Here is a 22,913-nt window from a genome sequence, read left to right as displayed (position 1 = left end):
AGACCTTCAGTGGTGGGCCTGTCAGGAGAACATTCTGAAAGGAGAACAGTTTTGGCAACCCTGGCCGGAGATAACAGTAGTCACGGATGCCTCACTCACGGGGTGGGGAGCCCACGCCAACGACTTGACCATCAGCGGTTGTTGGTCTCCATCGGAGTCCAGACTACACATCAACCTGTTAGAGCTGAGAGCCATCAGACTTGCGCTGAAGGCGTTCCTGCCAGCTGTACAAGGGAAAAACGTCTTGATAATGACGGACAACACGGTGGCCATGCATTACCTCAACAAAAGAGGAGGCGTAGGATCACTACCCCTGTGCAGAGAGGCGATGCAGCTCTGGTTTTGGGCAATCCAAGAAGGAATCTCTCTATCGGCAGTTCACCTAGCCGGAGAGAAGAACTTGACAGCGGACGCTCTGAGCAGGCAGAGCACAGTCTCCCACGAGTGGGAGCTAGCTCAGGAAGTCCTTCAAGAGATCTTCGCCCTTTGGGGAACCCCTCAGGTAGATCTGTTCGCCACCAGCCTCAACAGGAAATGCGATCTGTTCTGCTCAAGGGAATTTCCCCCGAGAGGAGCTCTGGGAGACGCGTTCATAGTGGACTGGGAGTTTCCGCTTCTGTACGCGTTCCCACCGGTCCCTGTCATTCCTCAAATGATCAGGAGGTTGAGAAGATTCCGGAGAACCATGATCCTAATTGCCCCGGATTGGGCCAGGAGAACGTGGTACCCGGACCTTCTAGACTTGTCCATCTGCCCTCCAATTCGACTTCCACTCAGAGAGAACCTACTCTCACAGAAGGGAGGTCGGGTTCTCCATCCAGACATCAAAACCCTCAACCTTCACGCTTGGCTTCTGAAAGGCTGAGGTACAAGGATTGGGACCTCCTTGATGATGTTATGGAGGTGTTGCTTTCGGCAAGGAGGCCAGCAACAAAGTCTTTATACCGCTGCCGTTGGAACAGATTTTGCAGCTGGTGTAGAGAACAGAATATCAACCCTTTTTCATGTGGTACACCAATGGTTTTGTCCTTCCTACTATATTTGGCAAATTCAGGCCTTCAAGTTGGCACCATTAAGGGCTATCTCACAGCGCTATCCATCTTTAAGCGCACTGCGCAAGAACCATCCTATTTCAAGTTACCCTTGGTAATACAATTTCTTAAGGGGTTAACCAATGTTTATCCCCCAAGACCATTCCAAGTTCCCCTATGGGATTTAAACTTAGTCCTAACTTTCCTGTTGGGCACACCTTTCGAACCACTCCATTCTTGTTCGTTAAGATTCCTTACCCTTAAAACTGTTTTATTAATAGCACTTACATCTGCTAGAAGGGTGAGCGAATTACAATCTCTTTCTTGTAAACCCCCTCACACTATCTTTCACAAAGACAAAGTTGTCCTGCAAGTGAAGCCTAATTTCCTCCCAAAGGTGGTTTCTGAATTCCATATCACTCAGAATATTACCCTACCATCTTTCTATCCTCCTCCTCACCCGGGGAAAGAGGAAGAGAGGTTACACAGGCTAGACCCTAGAAGGGCTTTAAGTTTTTACATCAGTAGACTAGCCAGGATAAGACAGTCAGACCAGCTGTTTGTAGGTTACACAGGTCACAAGCTGGGGTTACCAATAACTAAGCAGACCATTTCCAGATGGATCATTCTAGCCATTCTGGAATGTTATAAATTGGCAGGAAAAGAGCCCCCTCAAAACCTTAGGGCTCATTCGACCAGAGGTATTGCAGCTTCATCGGCCCTCAAAAGAGGTATGCCGGTTAAAGACATCTGTGCGGCCGCTACATGGTCGTCTGTCCATACCTTTACACGATTTTACAATTTGGATTCCTCCTCCAGTCAAGAGACTAGGTTTGGAAGGGCTGTACTGCATTCTATTCATCAATAGAAGACAGCATGAAGTCAGTACTCCCTCATCCAATAATAGAATACTGCCATGGGAGCATATCTAAGATGAGGAATACGTCGGAGGACACAATCCCTTAGAAGAACAAGTTACTTCTTACCTTGTAACGTTCTTTCGACGGGATGTTCCTCCGACGTATTCCTCATCGACCCTCCCATCCATCCCCGCAGTTCTACTTCCCTTGTTGTTGCAGCTTACGCTCCTTCAGGGTGATTAGTTTAGTCCAGAAAGCATTATTGTGGGCTACAAAACGGAACTGAGCAACGGGCGCTGCGCGCGGCCTTTATAGCCAGGATGACGTTGGCGTCGATACGGCGGCTGTCGAGGGACATCGACTCGAAGGACGTCGACGCGCAGCGCCCTCTAGAGAGAAAACATTTTCCGGGGCCAGCAGAGCTGGAAGGAGATATCTAAGATGAGGAATACGTCGGAGGAACATCCCGTCGAAAGAACGTTACAAGGTAAGAAGTAACTTGTTCTCCTCAATCTCCCCCTTTCCTATCTATGCCCCCTCCAGCTAATCCAGAATAAGGATGCAAGACTTATCCTTGGCCTCATGCCCAGGACTGTATCTCTCCAACCCTAAAATCTCTCCACTGGCTCCCGGTGGCCGCGAAGATCAAATTCAAGACCCTCTGCATTATCCACATGGCCTTCTGGAGCCTGACACCACGCTATCTTAAACTTTCCCTTCACAAATACTTCCCTGCTAGAGCCCTCCGATCCTCTAACTCTCTGCTTGTCAAACGCTTCTCTAAGCAGAGAGTGGGGGGCAGGTCTCTTTTCGGTTGGTGCCTCCCTTTGGAACAGCCTTCCTGCTCCTCTCAGACTTGAGCCAGCCCTTCTTAAGCCCCGGAAACGTCTAAAAATTATGCTTTTCAAATAGATTGTGTCCTCCAACGTATTCCTCATCTGTGACATGTAATGTCCACAGCTGTGCTGCTTCGGAAATGTATTCGGCAGAGGGCGCCCTGCGTCGATGGTGTCAGGTCGATGTCTCTCGAAGGCCTCTGTCGAGGCTGACATCATCGGATGTTATAAGTAGCACGCATGGCGCCCGTAGCCTAGTTTCGTTTTTTTGTAAACTTCTAACTCTGCACGCCTCATGGTTACTGTTAGTTACCGTACTATGTCGTCTTCTTCTTCCCCGACGACCCCGCGGTCGGGCTTCAAGAAATGTCGGGACTGCGGCTCCAAGATGTCGATCACAGACCTGCATCGAATTTGTCTGTGGTGTCTTGGCGAGAGCCACGCTACGGATGATTGCTTGAAGTGCCAGTCTCTGACTGCCGCGGCCTTTGGGAAAGAAAGGGGACATTGAAGGTAGGCAGGGTGTCCAAGCCCCGTAAGTCTAAGTTGGCTGGTCTTTCGACTGACGAGTCGAGAGGGGACTCTCCTCATCGGAAAAAGTCCAAGCGCTCCAGGTCCCGCAGTGGTTCTCGCCACTCGCCCTCTTCGTCGAGGTGGTCCATGAAGTGGCGTTATAGTTCACCTTCCTCGTCCTCTTCGGATGACGCCTCCCCAAAAAAGGTGACCTATCCCACCAAATCCTCGACCCCGGAAGAGTGGGATGCTTTCCGGGTGCAGATGTTGCAGCTATTTCAGTCCCAGGGGACAGTTACGTCTGCGCCTTCTGATGAAGCCGGCAGGGAACGATCTCGGCCAGATACTCCCGCGCCTTTGGGCCTGGGTGGTCGGCGTGATAAACATCGGGAGCCGTTGAGACCCTGTTCGGACAAGGCTTCGGGTGATCACCAGAGACGTGCCAGATCACTGTCTTCATCTCCGGCGAAACCGTTGAGGCCTGCAAAATCGTCAAAGCCCTTGAAGGTGCCGACACCATCGGCGCCATGCCCATCGGGTGCGCCTGTCGGGTCTTTGCCCATGATGAGGCCCTCAAAGCTGTCAGCGCTGAAAGTGTCTGTATGACCCCCACCCACCCCATGCCCTTGTGAGTGTATGCCTCCAAACCTCATCCCTAGCCCCCCTTGTGTGTCTTTATACCCCCCCCCACACTCATCCCCTACCCCCCTTGAGTGTCTTCAAGCCCTCCCACTCACCCCATGCCCCCTGTGAGTGTCTGCAACCCCCCTCACCCCTGTCCATTGAAAGATCTACACTACCTCAATTGTTGCTAGGCATAGTAATCCTAGCCGCCTGTCTTTTGTAGCCCTCTTCCCTCCCTTCCTTCTTTCCCTTCCCTTGTCCTGTGAAAGATCGACACTACTTCAATTGCCACAAGGCATAGTAATAGTAGCTGTCTGCCATTTGCAGCCATTTTACCCTCCCCCCACCCTTCCACCTTTTTCATTACATCTTAGCACTCTTATCATTTGTCCCTGACCTCTGATAACAGCTTGTCTGTCTCCCCCTTCCCTCCTTGTCTTCTCCTCCCACTCCCTCCCCAGCACTTCATTGAATAGTCCTTGACCTTTTAAGATAGTAACTTGTTCTGTTCCTCCCCTTATCTCCCTCCCCCACTCCTCCCCCCTTTCATGCACTGCAACATCAGACATAGTAATGTTACTGCTAGTCTTGTATCCTTTTTTTCCTATTTTCCTACCCCTCCTCTCCCTTTTTGTTCCATGCAGTTGTACTATCTGTTGTTATATGATAGTTATTTTCACATTCTGATTTGTTTCAAGGACCTGTAAGAATGTTAATGTATTCTCCCATGGTCTCTCCCTCCTTGAAGTGCTTTGAAACACATTGGTTGTTTATTTGTATAGTGCCTATACACAATCATTGTCTACACTGACGCCGTTGATGCCATCTGGGCCAAATTTAACGGTTGATGTCCCTGCGACGGTGGACCTACCGAGGAAGGCTACTGCTAAGTCTGTACCTGAGAAGAGGTGTACTCCTCTCCCAAGGAAGGACTTCTTTAAGTCCCTAAAGGACATTTCTGAGGATGAAGAAAGGTCTGCTGAGGATGTTGGTCGTTTTGGTCTTCCGTATGGGACTCCTGGTGTTCCAGACTGTCTCATATCTGAAGAAAGTCAGATGGAGGATCTTTGTCAATCTTTGCATGATGCCAGTGGCCTTGACACTTCCTATGAGATGGAGTTCGGCAAGCCAGATCCGGGGGATCATGCCGTCTCCTCTTATCGGAGACTAATGTCGATATTTGTGGAGTACCTGGGCTGGGCCTGGCCTCCGGTGCAGGTTGATCAAGATGATCTTACAGATATTTTGGACCAGGGTCCATCCACTGACCCGGTGTTGCCATTTCATGTGGCATTGCAAAAGAGGGTGGCTGCTACTTTGAACACCCCGGAGACTATTCTGGCAGTGAACAAGTCGTTAAAGAAATACCGGCCATCCAGTAGCGACCCCAGCTACCTATCCATACACCCCACTCCAGAGAGTTTGGTGGTTCAGGCGGCTACGGCCACCTCGAAGCAGGCAGCGTACCCTACTATCCCTCCTGAAGGGACGATAAGCGCATGGATGGATGGGCACCCAAGGTATTTTTTGCTGGGAGCATGGGGTTGAAATCGGCCAACTCCGCCTGTGCCTTAGCAATTTTTTCGCACACTCTGTGGAATTGCATCTCTTTGGCGGCTGAGCATATTCCCGAAGGGGAGGAAAGGGATGGCTTCCTCGCTATTATGCAGGATGGCAAGGATGCCATGTGTGAATCCCTTCAGTCGGGGTTGGACACTGCGGATAGTGTCAGCAGGTCCATGGCTACGAGCACCGTGATGCGCAGGTTTGCATGGTTGCAGAAGTCCGGGTTTGCACCGGATGTGCAGGCCCGTCTTCTCAACATGCCCTTTGACGAGTCTCATCTGTTTGGCAGCAAGGGTGATGGGAGCCTTGAAAAATTGGAAACCTCCAAAGCAGCTGCCAAGTCTGTGGGTGCAGCTGTTCGACAACCTCAGCCTTTCGGTCTAGGGGACAGCAATGGCGGGGTGGTTCCTTTCGCTAGTACTCCTCATTTGGAAGGGCGAGAGGTATGGCCAGTCAAAGGGGGCAACGTAGTTTCCTCGTGATGGACGAGGTAGAGGTGCCAAAGCCGCTCAAGCAGCAACCTTTTTGCCATCAGGTGCTGCCCCACCCGCTTCAAAACCGCTCTGTGGCCTTGACTCATTGTTCACCGGTAGGGGGCAGGCTGTCTCAGCATCTAGAAGAATGGCAGGCCATTACTTCAGATGCGTGGGCTCTGGATACAATTGCCCACGGCTACTGCCTTCCTTTTCTACGATGGCCTCATGACGATCCACCGGGGAAGCACTCTTTGAAGCTTCCAGATCCGCTCCTTGTGCAGGAGATTTTAACCCTGCCAGAGAAAGGTACTATAGAACCAGTGCCGGAGAGGAACAAGGGTTTGTATTCTCCATATTTTTTTATTTCAAAGAAGGACAGAGGACTGAGACCCATCTTGGATTTACGATGCTTGAACAATTTCCTCAGGGAGGACAAGTTCAAGATGGTCACTCTTTCACAGATCCTTCAGGCACTCCAACTTCAGGATTGGTTGGTGTTATTGGACCTTCAGGATGCTTATTTTCATGTGCCGATCCATCTCAAGCACTGACAATACCTGAGGTTTGCGGTTGGCGGGTCGCAATATCAGTTTCGAGTCCTGCCATTCGGGTTGACCTCCGCTCTGAGGGCCTTCACCAAGCTCATGGTGGTGGTGGTGGTGGTGGCGGCAGCGCATCTCAGGAGAGGGGGGATTCACGTCTACCGCCTGCCTGGACGATTGGCTGATCAGGGCGCGTTCTCCCGAACAAGACTTGGATCATCCCAGCGTCACCTGCCACTTCTTCACAAGCTGGGCTTCTCCCTCAATTTCAAGAAGTCGCGTATGATACTTTCCCAACAGCTCCAGTAAATCGGGGCTGTGTTGGACACCTCCTTGGGGATGTGCTTGCCACCCAAGGTGAGGGCTCGACACATTCTCCAGATGGTTACCAGATTTCAACAAGCCCAGAGTCTTCCGGCTTTCGAATTCTTAAGGTTGCTCGGCCTCATGGCTTCCTGCACTTCATATTGGTATCATAGCACTGGTATACAATTTGAGTTGCAAGCTGCTAGCCAATGAGTCTGATCATCCCTTCTCCCCAAGGGGGAGCCACCCCCTTTGAGGCTAGGGAGGTGATCCGGCTCTGCAAGACCCTCCCTAGTGGTCTGGGCAAGTGGGATCGAATTGGAGTGACTTGGTGGACAAGGACTCCTGCTCCTGTGAGGAACTCCCTGGATCAGTCAAAATATCAGCTTATATGGGTCTGGCTACTGGGAAGAAGAATACAACATCCATATATGTGGCTGCAGGCAGTGCTGAAGCAAAACTAACAGAGCGTTAAAGAGGTCTCTTTAAGAGTCTTGAACTTAACCAAGACGAGGAGAGAAGAGAGAGTTTTAGACGCAGGGTAAGACCCCTGACGTGATTGCATCAAGGAAGGGCAGAGTCGAGACAAGCCGTGGAGCCCGTGACTTTCGAACCAGAGAAGTTTACCAAAGTCAGATGCGGGATGCTGGTGAGGAAGGCACAGAGGAAATCCCTGCCTGAGAGAGAAGCAGTATCCAGGCTCTGGTGGTGGCATGACCAAGAGTGAATCCTGGTGGGCAAAGTGCCTGCACAACTATGCCAAGAACATCATTGCTGGAAGCAAACCGATATCTGTGTCGTCCTCGTCTGTGGGAGGCAACAGCCCGCGGGGAAGCCGAGAACTGGACGCCAACGAGAGCTGATGGAGAAGAAACCGCGCATCGAGAAGAATACCCAAGCATGTGCCGCACCCTGCAATGTTCCCATACTCAAACAAAGGCACTGCGGAACACGCGAAGCGCAGGAGGCAGCCGGGCAAGGAGCATATGAAAAGAGCAACTCGTCCCAGTCATAAAGATGAGTAAAGAGGAATGCAGTTGTTGATTACCAATCTGAAAGATTTTAACAGCCAATAACTAGCAACCCCCTGAGAGGAATAATGTGCATGAAGAGTGTAACTCGTCCTAGTCCCTAAGAGGACACAAGGACTAAAGTTATTTAACTGGCAATGTGGAGAGCTAGTAGAGCGAATATCAAATAACCCCAAAAGGGTAATAGAGAGATGCTGGAGACAACTACCCTGGGAGGAAGGGACACACTCTCAAAAGCTAAGAGGAAGACTGGAGAAGGCATGACCCAAAGCTGTGTCTTAAGAAACATGGTATATTAGTGTCAAGAGAGTATGAGAATAGAAGAGAAAGCTCTAAAGAAAGATCCCAGGAGAGGGACATTATACAAGGGTATCAAGTACTACGTAATATAACCAAGGGTGAATTGAGAGACTATAAAACAAGAGACAAGAGTGTGAGAAGGAATGTAAAGACTCACTGCCTACAGCATATGTTTAAAGAAAACACACAATCCAGGAGTCTTCTTCAAGAATTAAGAGCTCATGGAGGAGACATCCAGGGTTTATTGAAGATCATAAAGCGAAGAAACTGGTGAAACAATCCAGAGACTATTGAAGAAATCACCAACTCAAGAGAATAAGGATCTTCTCTTGGATGAGTCTGTTAGTGGTAGGGTCAGTAGAGTTAGGTTTGGACAGAGGACATTTTTACTTCGGGACTTCCTTCCTGATGACTGACAAGCGCCCTTAATTCTTTTATAGAGGTAGGGTGACCCCTTTAGCGATAGTTAGGCCTTATTTATATGAATTCATTAAAAACACTCAAGTTGCTCATTAAAAAAACACTCATTAAAAACACTCAAAGTATACCTTTTTATTGGACTTTTCTTCAGATTTTTTTGTTAGTCCAAACTAAAATATCTGAGAAAGTCCAATAAAGAGTGTACACATCTGCAACTTGTGTGATTTTTAATATTGGAATAATACGGCGTCTAACTTTTTTCTTTGCACATTAAAAACACTAAAAGGTCCTTCAAGTGTCTTACGACCAACCACACCAGGCATAAAACTTCACTCGCCACTTTAGTTCTCTACATGCACATTATACCGGTCAAGTGGCACAGTGAGTAGAGCCCTCGCTTTGGCATCCGTGCAGAGCCTGCTAACGCAGTTTCGAAACCCGGCAGGGCCAAACTCAGCCTTTCATCCTTCCGAGGTCGATAAATGAGCACCACACACCGTGGGTAATAATAAGCAGCGCTCAGATACCCGAGGGTTCGCAGCGCTATATAAATGCAAAATAATAATACCCCATTTCTTACTTGCCAAGAGTCGGTTGTCAAAGTGGCTATTGAGTACAAATTATGAGGCCTTACCATAGTATTGCTAAGCATTCTTACATTTAGCAGATATTAACATTGATGCAGTAGAGAAAAGATGTTTGTCCAAGAGCAAACATTTTGATCAAGTTTAGTAATTGGGATTGTAATTAGTCATCTCTTTCACCAAAGTACATCAAATGAGTCTCAATCCCAATAATACGCCAATTAATGCTTTTTTATCAATATTTATTGAAACCTAAGGCTGCATCATCTTATTGAATTAATAAATACCCCGCTATTAAAATGATCTCAATCTAAAGGTATTCTGACATTTTTTTTTTATTTTTATAAACATATTTTATTATTTTCATGTATTAACAACAACACAATACACCAATTTCTCAAATCCCGCCCGCCCTCCCCATCCAACCCTCCCTCCCCTCTGGAAGTGAGGGTCCGTTTCGGTTTCTATTTCAGGGGGATACTTATGAACCACAAATGTCTGAGATTCTAATATTGTGCGGGCACCATTGTTCCATGTAGTCCGACCTTAGATACTCCAGCACCGGCCCCCACTCTTTCATAAAGAGGGTCTTCTGATCCTGAAGCTGATGCGTTATTTTTTCCATGGTCACTTGCGACCAGACCTTGTGCAGCCAGGAGAATACTAGAGGCGTGTCTTGTTTTTTCCAGTTTTGGGCTATAGTCGCCCATGCCGCGATGACTAGGCCCATGAAGCTTCTCCATTGGTATTTGTGGAGTTTTTTGGCCTGGGGGTTTATGAGTCCGCACAGCCACACCCGTTCATCCATGTGGCCCGCCTCTGGAAAGATTTTGGCTATTTCCACCTGCACCTCGTTCCAGAAGGCCTTCACCACTTTGCAGTCCCACCAAATATGTCTCCAGGTGCCTGGTTCCCGACACCCTCTCCAGCATTGATCCGACTGTTGTGGGTACATGGATTTAAGCCTCTCGGGGGTGTAGTACCATTGCATGACTATTTTGAGCCACATTTCCCTTGTTTGGACCGCTCTGGAGACTTTCGGGATTCTCCACCACAGTTACTCACAATGCTTTCTAGTTATGCTTTTCCCCAGTGTACCTTCCCATCTCTTCATGTATGCCCATTTGATTTCTTCTTCTGTCATGCTAATGAACCGATATAGTGATGACACCAATTTTTTGTCTCCTGGATTGGTTATTATATAATTTTCAAAGGGTGTTAGGTCTCTTGTTGCCGCCTGTTATTCCTCGGTAGTGGACAGCCAATGTTTCAGTTGCTCATATTTATACCTTTCAACGTCCTTTAGGTTCCACATTCTTTTACATTCTGCAAAAGACCTTAATGTATTGTCCTGGAACATCTCCCCGATTTTCCTGCACCCTGCTGTTTCCCAATTCTCATACTCCCCGGGCTCAGATGCGGGAGGGAACTGTGGGTTCCGACAAATGGGCGTAAAAGGGGCCAGTGGGGTGGTCATAAGTCCTTTCTTAGTTTGGGCATCCCAGGCACTAAGAGTTGTTCTCATAATTTCGCTGATTCTGAGATTGGGGTGTCTGTGTTGTTTGTTTTTCCACAGGAGGTCCTCCAGGGGGGTCCTGGCAACCGCCCTATCTTGTCGTGCCCAAATAGTCTTCTGGTCTTCACCCAACCATTCCTTCAGAACCCACAGCTGCGCCGCATAGTAGTATTTCTTAAAGTGTGGGAGTGCTAGACCCCCCTCCTTGATTGGGGCTGTGAGGATAGCTCTGGCTACCCTAGGAGGTTTTTTGTTCCACACAAATCTCAATATGGTCTTGGACAATGCTTTGAAAAAGGAATCGGGGATTGTTACTGGGAGGGCGTGAAAGAGGTAGAGAACTTTGGGGAGTATGTTCATTTTAACTGATTGGATTCTTCCCCACCATGAGACCCTGAGCGGACACCATCTGTCTAGTTCCTTCTTCACCCTTGCCAATATGTGTGGATAATTGTTCTTATATAGCAGGTCGGTCTTATGTGTGAGGGTCACCCCTAGATATTTAATTCCCTCCTCTGCTACTTTTAGCCCATGAACGCCTGCCAATTCTGCGACTGTCCTCTTATCCCCCTCCAGGAGTAAAATCTCCGATTTCTCCCTGTTAATTTTAAGGCCTGAGATTACCCCGAATTCCTCCAGTTCTCTCAGGGCATGGGGTATCGATCTCCCTGGATCTGTCATGGCCAAGAGCATGTCATCTGCATATGCAACAACTTTATGTTGCTTGCCCGCCATCTCTATCCCCTTAACCCCTACTGAGTCCCTGATCCTAGCTAGAAGTGGCTCTAGGAAGATGGCATACAGAAGTGGGGAGAGAGGGCAACCCTGTTTCGTGCCTCTTGAGATATGTACCCTCTCTGTGACTTCCCCGTTGAGTGCAATCCTCATCGAAGGGGAGTTATAATTTGCTTTGACCATATTTATATAGTGATCGCCGAACCCCATATGTTTCAGTGTCTTAAACAATATAGACCATTCTACTCGGTCGAAAGCCTTTTCGGCATCAAGGGAAAGTAATACCGCTGGTGTGTGAGTAAAATCTGTTTTTTCTACCAGATGGATTATTCTTCTTAGGTTGTCGTGTGTTTGCCTACCGGGGATGAAGCCAGATTGATCTGCATCTATGAGGGTCGGAAGGAGGGGGGAGAGTCTGGCCGCCAGTATCCTGGTGTAAATTTTTGCATCCAAGTTAATCAGAGCAATAGGGCGGTACGAGCCCGGGTGAGTAGGATCTTTGCCTGCTTTATGGAATACCAGGACTTTTGCCTCATTCATAGATGGTGTTCTGTTTCCCTGGTCCTTGAAAGTGTTTAGTAGTCTTGTCAAAAAGGGTGCGAGTGTGTCTGCATATTTTTCGTAGAATGGGGCCGTGAACCCATCCGGGCCCGGTGCCTTTGCGGACGGGAGATCCGCTATTGCCTTGCGGACTTCTTGTTCCGTGATGCAGGAATCCAGTGCCTGTTTGTCCTCTTCTGAGATGGTTTATAGATTTAGTGATTGTAGGAACTTGTCTTGCTGGTGCTCGTCCGGGTGTTCTGTCGCATACAGATCTTGATAGAAAGTCTTGAATACCTCCCCTATGTTCTTGTTGCATGTTTGTGTGTTCCCGTGAGTGTCTTTGACGTTTAGGATAGTCCTTGATTTCTGGTTTTCTCTAAGCTGTCTTGCTAGGAATTTGTCTGCCTTGTTGGCTTTGATGTAGTATCGTTGCTTAAGATATAGCAGGGACCTTTCTGCATTCATGTTGCGCAGCATGTCTAACTGCCCTTGTACATGTTTTAATGCCTTCTTGAGAGTTCTCGTGGGATGGGCTACTAACTCCCCTTGGATGGCTGTGATTTTCTTTTCCAGAGTCCTTTCCCATTCGTATTGCTGCTTATCCTTGGCTGCCTTTAGTGCTATACAGTGTCCCTGTATTACTGCCTTAAAGGCTTCCCACACTGTTCCTAGGGGAGTTTCTCCATTGTCATTTTGCTCATAATATTCTTTAATTTTGTCTGCTAGTGCCTCTCCCAACGTCTGATCCTTTAATATGTCGGGCGGTAATTTCCATTTCCAGAGGCCTCTACCCCTTCCTGGCAACTGGATATCCAGCCGGAGCGGGGCATGATCTGACAGTGCTATAGCCCCCATATCTATATCCTGGATCATCCCCACCAGTCCCACCGACGCCCAGAAGTAATCTATTCTCGACATAGAGTTATGCACGTGCGAGTAATACGTAAAACCATTTGCTTGCCCTCTCTTCACCCTCCAGACATCCTGCAGCGCCATCTGCTCTACCTTTAGTTTAAGATGTTTGGAAGGGGGTCCCTGGCCGTGTGTAGCCCCTGCACTTCTGTCCAGGTTTGGTTGCCAGGCCAGATCTCCCCCCAGTATAATCTCTCCCTTCGCAAATCCCTCTAGTTTCCCCAGCGTGTCTCGGAGAAATCCGTCTTGCCCAGAGTTTGGAGAGTATATTGTCGCCAGGGTGAGCCTGATACCCCCAATTACACAGTTTGCGAATGCAAATCTCCCTTCCCTGTCAGCCAGCGAGTCTAAGAGGGTCGCCTCGAGCCCACCTTTAACTGCAATCATCACCCCCGCTCTTTTATTGCCCGCATTCGCTTGTGTCCAAATCGTGTACTCTCTCAGGCGGACCTTTTGCCTATCCTGGGCCTTAATATGAGTCTCCTGGAGGAGCAGAATGTGCGCCTGTTCCTTTTTTACCAAGGCTTCTAGCTTCTTCCTCTTCACCGGGGAGTTCAGTCCCCTAACGTTTAATGAGAATATTGTGAGTTTTCCCATCGCACTAGTTTACTGATTTTGCTTGAGTTCCCTTGATTGCTGTGTTCCTTCCCCTCTTCCAGAGTTTCCCCTCCCTTTTTCCCCCCAACATTCCCCAACTTCCCCTAACGGTTAACAGTATTACAACTTTGATCCCGAGGAGGGCCCAGGCACCTAAGGTTGCTAGGGCGTTGCGCCTATCGCTCCTTGCCCTCACTGGACTTGGGGTGAACCTTGCGGGGGGGTCCTAAACCCCGCATTTCTTTCCAGCCTAGGGTACATTCCCGCCGGGCCGCCTGCTACTTGTTATCCGACTGTCCTGTATTTCCCTTTCTCCCGCCTGCTCATGCCTGAAAGCGAGCCAGTATTGTAGCGTGAACATTAACTCCTATTTCTTCTGTGGATGTCCCCCCGCCCCCACCGATATGTTTTTTCCTTTTCCCGACATCCTCCCACCCCCTTGGTCTCTTGTTTGCATCACCCTGTGGCCTAGCCCCATCGTGTGCTCCTCCTCGGCTTGCTGGCCTGATATAATTGGATTTCTACCCCGTTCATCCTTATATGTTCTAGTTGTCTCGCCTTTCTGAGGATCAACTCCTTTTGTGGATATGCTGAGAGGGCCGCCAGTACATCTCTCGGTCTTTCCCCTGGTGCTCCAGTTCTTTTCGGGCCCACCCTGTGGACTCTATCGATCCCAATGCTCTCTGCATCTTGTTCTTCTAGTATATCTCTGAAGACTTCCTGCACCGCTCTCTTTAGGTCTTTATCTGTCACCGATTCTGGCATGTGTTTAATGCGGATATTTGATCTACGGGAGCGTTTTTCCAGGTCTTCGCACTGGATTTCGAGGTTATGGGTTAGTCGAACCAGCTGCTCCTGTGTTTCACTATTCTGAGTCTGTTCCTCTTCTACATTTTGCACTATTCTTTCGAGGGTATCTGTCCTTTCCTCCAGTTTTGCCACATCTATATGGAGTTCCTGAATGGCCTGCTTCATTTCATTCCTCATTGTATTAAACTGTTCCTGAACCGTGGACATAAACTTGTCTTGCAGCTCCACGAACCACTCCTTCATGTCGTCTTTGGTTAGTAGAGAGGAGGTCTGGGGTTGGGGGGTGCTGTGGTTTGCGTGCTCATCTCCCACCCTGTCCTTCCCTGTTGTCAGCGTTTCTGCTGACCACAATTTGAGCAAGTTGGTGTCCTGAGAGGGAGGTTGCGGCTTTGGCTGTGAAGCACCCCCTTTTCCCTTCGCCCTCGACATTTTTCTTTTATATGGGGTCCAGTCGTGTTGCTGGGTGTCTCCCAGAGGGTAGTGACGAGGGGGGCCCCTCTGGGGGGGTTCTTGTCTTCTCTGGGTGTGCCGTACGAGGTTGGTCCGCCACCCCCGGGAACGGTGATGGTGATGGTGGGGGGGGGGGACCACCACTCCACAACCCACACCCGGGACGGCGCTGTGCTCCCAGGGACTCTTACCGCGGCGCGCGGCTGAGGGGTGACATACAGGCGCCCTCACCTCTTCTCCTGGTCTTCTCTCCTCCTCTCGGTGTCGATGCCCTTGATTGCTGGGTACGCCCAACGTCTCCGGCCGGGAGCGGGTCCCGGCGTTGGTATCGACGAGTGAATCGGTTGCCTGCTGGAGGGGAATCTCTTCAGTCCGCTGAAGGGGGGGAGGGGCCGCACCTCCCCCACCACGCCTAGCCCTCGGGACACCTGCCGCCCCCACTGGGCGTCCCCCGCAGGTCCCGGCGCGGCTGCGATGTACTCTGCGATGTGTGCTCGGAGGGAGCGGGCCGACGCCCCCCTCTTCGTCCTGGCACCTTCTCCACCAGTCTCCGCCGCCTTCCTCGTCGGCGCGGCGGAGTCTGCTTCGGTGGGGGGATGGGCAGACACTCCTCTCCGCTCGCTCTCTCCCCTGGGGGATTTGAGCTGGTACACCCGCCCCCGCTTGTGTGTGGCGGGAGAGAGTCTCCATTAAATCCGGTCGGATTTCTGCCTAAAAAGGTGCTTTATGTTGGCGGGCCGGCGGGAGCGCTGCTCAAACGCGACTTCCCCTACCGGCGGCCATCTTGGAATGGTATTCGGACATTTTTAAACCATATCTTTTCTTTCAACGATCAAGGACAATACACTTAATTGTACCAGCAGAATATACACAATAGAACAATTTAACTTGCAGCTGGTTATTAAATTCAATATATACATATATATATATATTTTTTAACCATTTTTATTTTTCAATGGAGACATAATCAATTACAACATTTGATCGTTACACCATGTTGTTATAAAGCATAGGCCAACTTTCAATTCAGGGTTAACGTCACCCGCTGCTGCGTAGATTGTCTCCAATTTCTTCATCTGTAATTCATAAACCCTCCCTCCTCACCACTGTCCCTTTACAACTTTTGTAACAGCTTTGAAGAGGTCAAATTATTTTATCTTTCAACAAATGTGTAAGAGTATAACTTTTGATATTATGAGTCCACATTATAATTTCATTCTGTTACTATACAATAGGTATCTCCCAGTTTTATCGTTTCATTCTTAATTTCCTTCTGACTCTCTATCTCTTTTTCTGTTCTGATGTTAAGTGATCGATATATTTCTGAGGGTTTGTGGTTTATAGAAGTGGGCTTCCCTGTCTCCAACAAAGTCTCTGAAGGGGGACCATATGGATAGGTATCTCTGATATGTTTCTGTTATTATGGCAGTTACCTTCTCCATTGCCATTACTCCCCATAGTTTCATCCACCACCATGGTGTCGTCGGTCCTTCTAGTGTTTTCCATCTTTGCGCTAATGTTATTCGGGCTGTTGATAGTAAGTGTGTTATTAGCGTGGATATATGCCCCGATGCTGCATATATTCCCTTTGCCTCTACTCCCAGAAGGTCCACCTTAGGTGATAGTGGTAAGTCTCTGCCAGTAATGTCTTTGATGTGTCCCAGTAGGAAATTGCGTTGGGGCATGTCCACCACATGTGGAATAGATCTTCTCTCCCTCCACATTGTCTCCAACAGTTTGGGGGATATTCTGGATTAATTTTGTGTAGTCTGTGGGGGGACATGTACCATCTGTAGCATAATTTATATGCAGCTTCTTTAATTGCTGTACATTTGGAGGATCTGTGAGCTCTTGTCCATATTTGGTCCCACTCTCTTTTCGTTATTGGTTCTCCTATATCTTTTTCCCAATTCTCTTTATATTTTTGGTTGTCCGTTGGTTGTGCTCCATCGAGTAGTCTGTAGATTCTAGATATCCCCTTCTTTAGTTCACCTTCTTGCATTTTTAGTTCCAAGCCTGTTAGGGTTCTCGTTCCCGCTCTTTTCAATGAGGGATGAGAGATCCAGTGTCGTACTTGCGTGTATCTGAACCTTTAGTTTTCCCCTAGATCGAATTTCTTTTTGCATTCTAGGAATGGGATTGGGTCAGTGTTTTGGTACATGTCCTGCTGTGTCAAATTGTCCGCGTCTTTCCAGCCTTTACAGAAAAAAATTCAATATATTTTACATAGCTGAGTCTATCTCTACCACATCTATCTTGAAACACCTAGCTACATCTTGCACCAGCTTGACAAGCCTAAGAGTCAAGTTGCTAGATTCAGTGGTTACATTCAATGCGTCTGTGTCATAAACCGAAGTTGTGTGATTAATAACATCTTTAGAAATTGGTATACTACTAATTGCAAATACATATGCAGTGCAGTGATATGTGGATGACTAAGAGGAGTCATGGAATGAATGGGTCCCTATCTATTTAATCTCGAATAAGGTCACATATTGGGTAAATCTGGCCATACTCCTACGTTTTCCACCCTGAGGCCCCTCACTCTGATCACCCATTTTCTCTTGTCTCTACACCATGCTTCCAGTGATGGACAGTTTGACAACTGTTAACGTAAGGTGATGTCTGTTCAAATCTACCAAACCCAAAGTAATAAACCTGGTAACTAATTTCCTTTTTGTTTCTTTAAACTAGCGTTGCCTCCATCATACATAGTTTGACAGACAATTTTAATGGACATCCAATGAAATGCACCAACTTTTCAACTAGACCAGACAGCATAGGCAGACCATAGCAACAGGGCCACCACATATGCACAAATGTCACCAGCGCATACCTTCACCTGAGGCATTTTCCAGACACTTTTGAATGAAATATGAGTCTCTGCAGTGTAAGGTATTCTTGATGTAAACACTTAAAATTCTCCATCATGGGGTCTGGCATTGATTCACATGCTCATGAATATTCCCTGTTGTCAGGCTGGGAATCCTCTGTAAAAGAAACAACAGTTTCACTTTAGTTTTAAAACTGTATTTCTCCTCTAAACCAATCACTGTCCTCTGGGTTATACTGCCCCCCATCCAGTGATAGTCCTCTCCCTAAGCTCCACCCCTAGTAGCCATCTTCAGATTTTTACTGCACGCTTCAGTTTTGGGAGTCCTCTTGTTGCTGTCTGAGCTATTTTCATATTTCTAGTGTTTTTTCATCAAATCGCGTTAGATTTTGTCCAATTTATGTCTAGTTGTATGACTGAAGGTCGATTCCCGGCAGCAGGGATCCGCTGTCGGCAAAGATCTAACTACATCTGATCTTTCATTGAGTTTTCCAGAAGACCCGGGCTTTCGGCCTACGCCATGCCTTTCCACCATGGCAGAAGAAAAGAGATGCCTCTTAAAACTCTGCACCGAGGGTGGCTTAAGGAACGTGTATTGACACCCCAAATGCCTGTATTGCCTGCATCCGGACCATGATGAAGGGTGCAAGGTCTGCTGGGGATTTTCGAAAAAGTAAAAAAAAAATCTTCTACACCAGACTGGTGGCCTGGTTAAAATCGAGTAAGGCCTCTGACTCTGCTTCAGGGCATGGTTACGCTTCTCCCAGAACCGGTCGGTCCCACAAACGCACTCCCTCGGAAAAGAGGTCAAGATCCTTTGAGGACACCCCGCCTACAGGGGTCCAAAAGATGGCCAGGCCACACGATGTGGCTCCCCCAGGGTTCGCTGCAGCTGCGGGTCCCAGCACGGGGAAGGACAAGGTCCCAGTCACCATGTACTTCCACAGCGAGCCTACCGGTGAGGGGTGATCCCTCTAAGAGAAGGTCCAAACTGTCATCGGAGGATAAGACGTAGAAGGAAAAAATCAAAAGGTGGCTTTCAATGCCCTCATCGACGACAGTCAATATCAGCAGCTCAACCCGCCAGGACAACTTCATCCACAGCCATGTTCATGAAGGCTACTACTGCTCAGTCGGTGACTTTGTCAACCCCCATCACTTCGTTGTCGAAGGGGGGGGTTAGCTGCGAAGTTTGTGTCCACGATCACAGCTACTTCTCGATTGTTGCTGCCACCAAGGTGTGAGACAACTGCTGCAGTGCCTGCAAAGGCCCCCGAGATGGGGACTGTTCCTCTGGCCGCCCCGCCCCAGAAGACACTGGAGAGGGGGAAGGGCTCCTGGCAACCCTAAGGATGCAGACCCACGTGCTGCCACGGAGATACCGGCGCACATTAATACCAGCTCGGACAAGGGGGAGGATATTCTGCCCAAAGGTTACTATTTGGATCACAAAGGGGGCCATGGACCTGTCTCGGTGGAAGGGTCCCGTGGAGAGAGTCCAGTTCACCACATTGCCATAAAAGGTGCACCAGTCCAGAACCTCCACCACCCATTCCTTTAACACCTCAACCGAGGGACATGTCCTTGGATATCCTACAGACACTGCCCACGCTTGTGTCTGAAATCCAACAGAGGCTGCGCCCACACTGGGCCTTGCTCCACCCAAGAGCCCTACTAGGCCATCTCCTGAGAGTCTGCCGCGGCTCAAGCACAAGTCTAAGGTGCCCCAGGCCCAGGGCATCACCCTACACCTCCGCCTCAAGATGTAACTTTGTTCGGGGTTCTGGCAACAGACACAGGCACGGATACAGCAGCTACGGCGAGGGACACCGACGAAGCAGATGACTACGTACCAGCAGTTAGGGAACCGTTGGGCGCAGAAGCACACCAGTGCCTCTAACCCGGATGAGGTCAGCTTGTTCCGTGCCATGATGTCTAGGGCCTCTGAGCTGTTTCAGCTGGTGCCTGAGGCTAAAAAGGAAGGGTTCCTTTACCAGTGACGCAAGTCCAGACGGAAGACCATCATGTCCGTCCCCTTGCTGGACGATATCTGGGAATAGGCCCTGATGAAGATCCCAAGCACCGCCCCTCCCAAATGCGGGATAGACCTGAGAAAAAGTACAGAGCCCGAACTCCACCCGCAAGTGCCCAAGGTCCCATCCTTCACCCGACTCTGCCATCTCCGCTGCGGCCAGAACACGGTCGGCTAACCTGTCCTCTGCATCCATGGTGCCTTCAGACCAGGAGGGGAAGAAGCTGGACGCGATGGGAAAGAGGGCCATCCATACTGCTGCCAGCACCATTAAGGCCGCTAATGCCCTTGCCATTTTGTCCCGCTCTGACCGGGAACTATGGTACAAACTGGGTTTGATTCTGGAATTCTTACCCCACGATAAGAAGATGGAAACTCTGACCCTGTTCCAGGAGGGGGAAGTGCCTCGGACCACTCCATCACAGTTGCGGTGGACATCGCAGACACAGGTTTTCAGGAAATAGCAACAGAGTGTCTCTTCGTCGGCAGGGAGGGCTCAAAGCAACAAATCAGGCCGGATGTTCAGTCCAAGGTATTGGATATGCCATTTGATGGTGAGAATATCTTTGGCAAGACTGTCGACAAGTCTCTGCAGGTGACCAAAACAGACACAGAGACGGCACGTTCACTCGGTACCCTACAGCAATGTCGGTCAGCCTTTCGTTCCACGAGAGGGAAGTCCGGCATTTCCTCCAAGGGATATAACGCCAGTTATCGTCAACCTTCACGCTCCTCGTTGCAGGTGGCGTACAGAAGCCGCTCTAAGGCATACAGTGCTAGAGGACAGCATCGGCGTTGCCCGCAGGGCAGGACACCAACAACGAAACAGGCATGAACCGGCCGTGGTCTCGGGCCCCCACTTGTGCACCCCAGTGGGAGGCCCGGTGGCGAGGTTTCGTCAGAGCGTGGAAGACCATCACAACTGACAGATGGGTGTTGGACGCTCTCGGCCAGGCACACACCCTGGAGTTCGATGCAGGTGTCCTCTTATTCCCCCTGTGGCTCGACAAGAACAGTATGTGGTGCGCTGCTGCAGGAGGTCCACGCCATGTTGAAGAAGGGGGTGATGGTGCCTGTTCCCAGTGCCTATGGGGCTCCGGAGTGAAACATGTTCAGCCAGTTGGAACAAAGTGACTTCCTGGTATCGGTGGATCTGGAGGATGCCTACTTCCACAACCCCATCCACTGGGAACACGCAAATTCCTGAGGTTTACTATCTGTTCAAGACATTCCTCTTTTGGCCTGAAGTCAGCCCCAAGGGTCTTTACAAAGTGCTTCTCTCCGGGGGCGGCGCACCCTCGTCTCGAGGGCATTCAAGTCTACCCTCATCTGGACGATTGGCTCATCCCCTCCTGCGCTTTGGATGAGCAAACCCACGATGAGGACCGTGAAACTGCTGAAGGATCTGGGATTTTCCATAAACTATTCGAAGTCCTGCTTGGAGCCATCGCAGAACGCTCTATTTCTGGGTGCCTGCCTCAGCACAGATACCTGTCTAGCGTCTCCCTCAGAAGAGAGGGTGGGAGCCATCCTGGGGAAGGTACAGCTTCTATCATCCGCACAGCCGGGTACGGTGCAAGCCATCAAGTCCCTCCTAGGCATGATGTCCTCCTGCATCAACCTCATCCGCTTGTGCAGACTACACATGAGACATCTCTACGAGTTTCTGGATACAAGGTGGCTGCAGTTCTCCTGATCCTGCAGTGAAGATCACCTTCAATGAGGAGTTTCGACGTGCAATACGATGGTGGGGTGTTCTCCCTCACCTATCAGAGGGGCCCCGTTCCAAGTCCCACCGTACCAGGCGATGGCCACCACGAATTCTTCCCTGGAAGGTTGGGGAACCCACACCGGGCAGTTCCACACCAGAGGCCTCTGGCTACCAGAAGAAAAGGCTCTTCACATCAACATACTGGAGCTTCGGGCAGTCTTCTGGGTCCTCGTGGTGAGGATCTTCACAGACAACACCACCACCATGTTATACATCCAGAAGCAGGGCGGGACACACTCTCCAAGGAGACCCAGGGGCTGTGGCACTGGGCCATTAGTCAGGATAGGTTTCTCGTCCCGTTCCATCTGGTGGGCACCAATAACACAATTGCAGACTTGCTCAGCAGGGAGCTACGTTGTTGCTACAAGTGGGAGCTTTGCCAAGCCCCATTGGATCTTCTATTCCGCCAAGGGGGGCAGTCCCAGATTGACCTCTTAGCAACCCACTCATTGTGAGCAGTTTGCTAACCGGTTCCCGGGGGATGCTTTCCCTTTCATGTGGGAGGGTGTCTTCCTTTACACCATCCCTCCGTTTTCACTCCTGCTACGAGTGATCAACACACTCCGTGTCACTGCAGGACGACACTGTTCACTCTGGGTGTGATTGCGGCCGATATGGTATCCGGACATGCTACGTCTGTTGACAGCACTATCCATCGGGCTGCCGCAACTTCCAGATCTTCTAGCCCGAGAAGGAGAGATTCCACACCACGACCCAGCGTCGCTGAACCTCTTGCAGCTTTAGAATTTGGACATTATTCCTTTCCTACGGAATGTAAGGACATCCTGGCCAAAGCCAGAGCCTCTTCCATGTTGCAGTGCTACAGCCATAAGAAGTGATCCTCCATGTGGTGGCAGGCGCAGAAGATCTTTCCCATGTGCATCACGGCCCCTCAGATTTCACCATACTTGCTTTCCTTGGCCAAGGCTGGACTGGCTCATGCCTCGATCAAGGTACACTTGGCTGCCATATCCTATACCAAGACACCGGGTAGGCCTTCCTTGTGGTCTCACAGACTTGTCAAGGAGTTTGTTGGGGGCTTCTTCAGAACTTTTCCACCGTTGAAGGCTCCCGCTCCAGCTTGGGATCTCAACGTGGTATTGACTAAACTCATGGGGGCACCCTTTGAACCAATGCATCAAGCTCCCTTGAAGTTCCTCTCATGGAAAACGGTGGTCCTTGTGGCTATCACCTTGACCAGGTGGGTTGGGGGGATCAAAGCCCTGTCCTGCAAGCAGCAAGAGTTTGACCTCAACGACCTTTGGTGTCGCCTGTATTCTTCCCGAATTTGTCGTTGACCAGCAGAGCGGGCCTTGCCTTCGCTGGACATTACTTGTGCCTTGACAATGCCTGAAAGGTTTTCGGAAGACTTCTCAGTTGTTTGTCAGTTTTGGACCTGTGAATCACGGAAAGGCCTTGTCGAAAGCTTCCATCTTCAGGTGGCTCTTCGGCTACTTCATGCAGAGCCATCAGCTGGCTAACAGACCTCCTTCGAGCCAGCTAAGAGTCCCACTCCACCAGAGCCGTTGCAGCAACGACGGTGTTCCTCTTTGGTGTGCCCCTGCTCGACATCTGCAGGGCTGCTAGGTGGAGGTCCACGCACACCTTCACAAGGTTCTACTGCG

General features: G+C 49.7%; 1 protein-coding gene across 1 annotated transcript in view; it reads left to right on the top strand.

The window, feature by feature from the left end:
* Nucleotides 1–22,913, top strand: part of PTPN14 (protein tyrosine phosphatase non-receptor type 14) — a 1,387,330-nt gene that overhangs the window by 112,964 nt on the left and 1,251,453 nt on the right. The gene's annotated exons all lie outside the window — the stretch shown is intronic.

The sequence above is a fragment of the Ambystoma mexicanum genome, chromosome 4q (assembly GCF_040938575.1).
Source record: "Ambystoma mexicanum isolate Mex_15411 chromosome 4q, UKY_AmexF1_1, whole genome shotgun sequence".
In the NCBI taxonomy this organism is placed as follows: domain Eukaryota; kingdom Metazoa; phylum Chordata; class Amphibia; order Caudata; family Ambystomatidae; genus Ambystoma; species Ambystoma mexicanum.
This window is presented reverse-complemented; position numbering and strand designations above follow the sequence as displayed.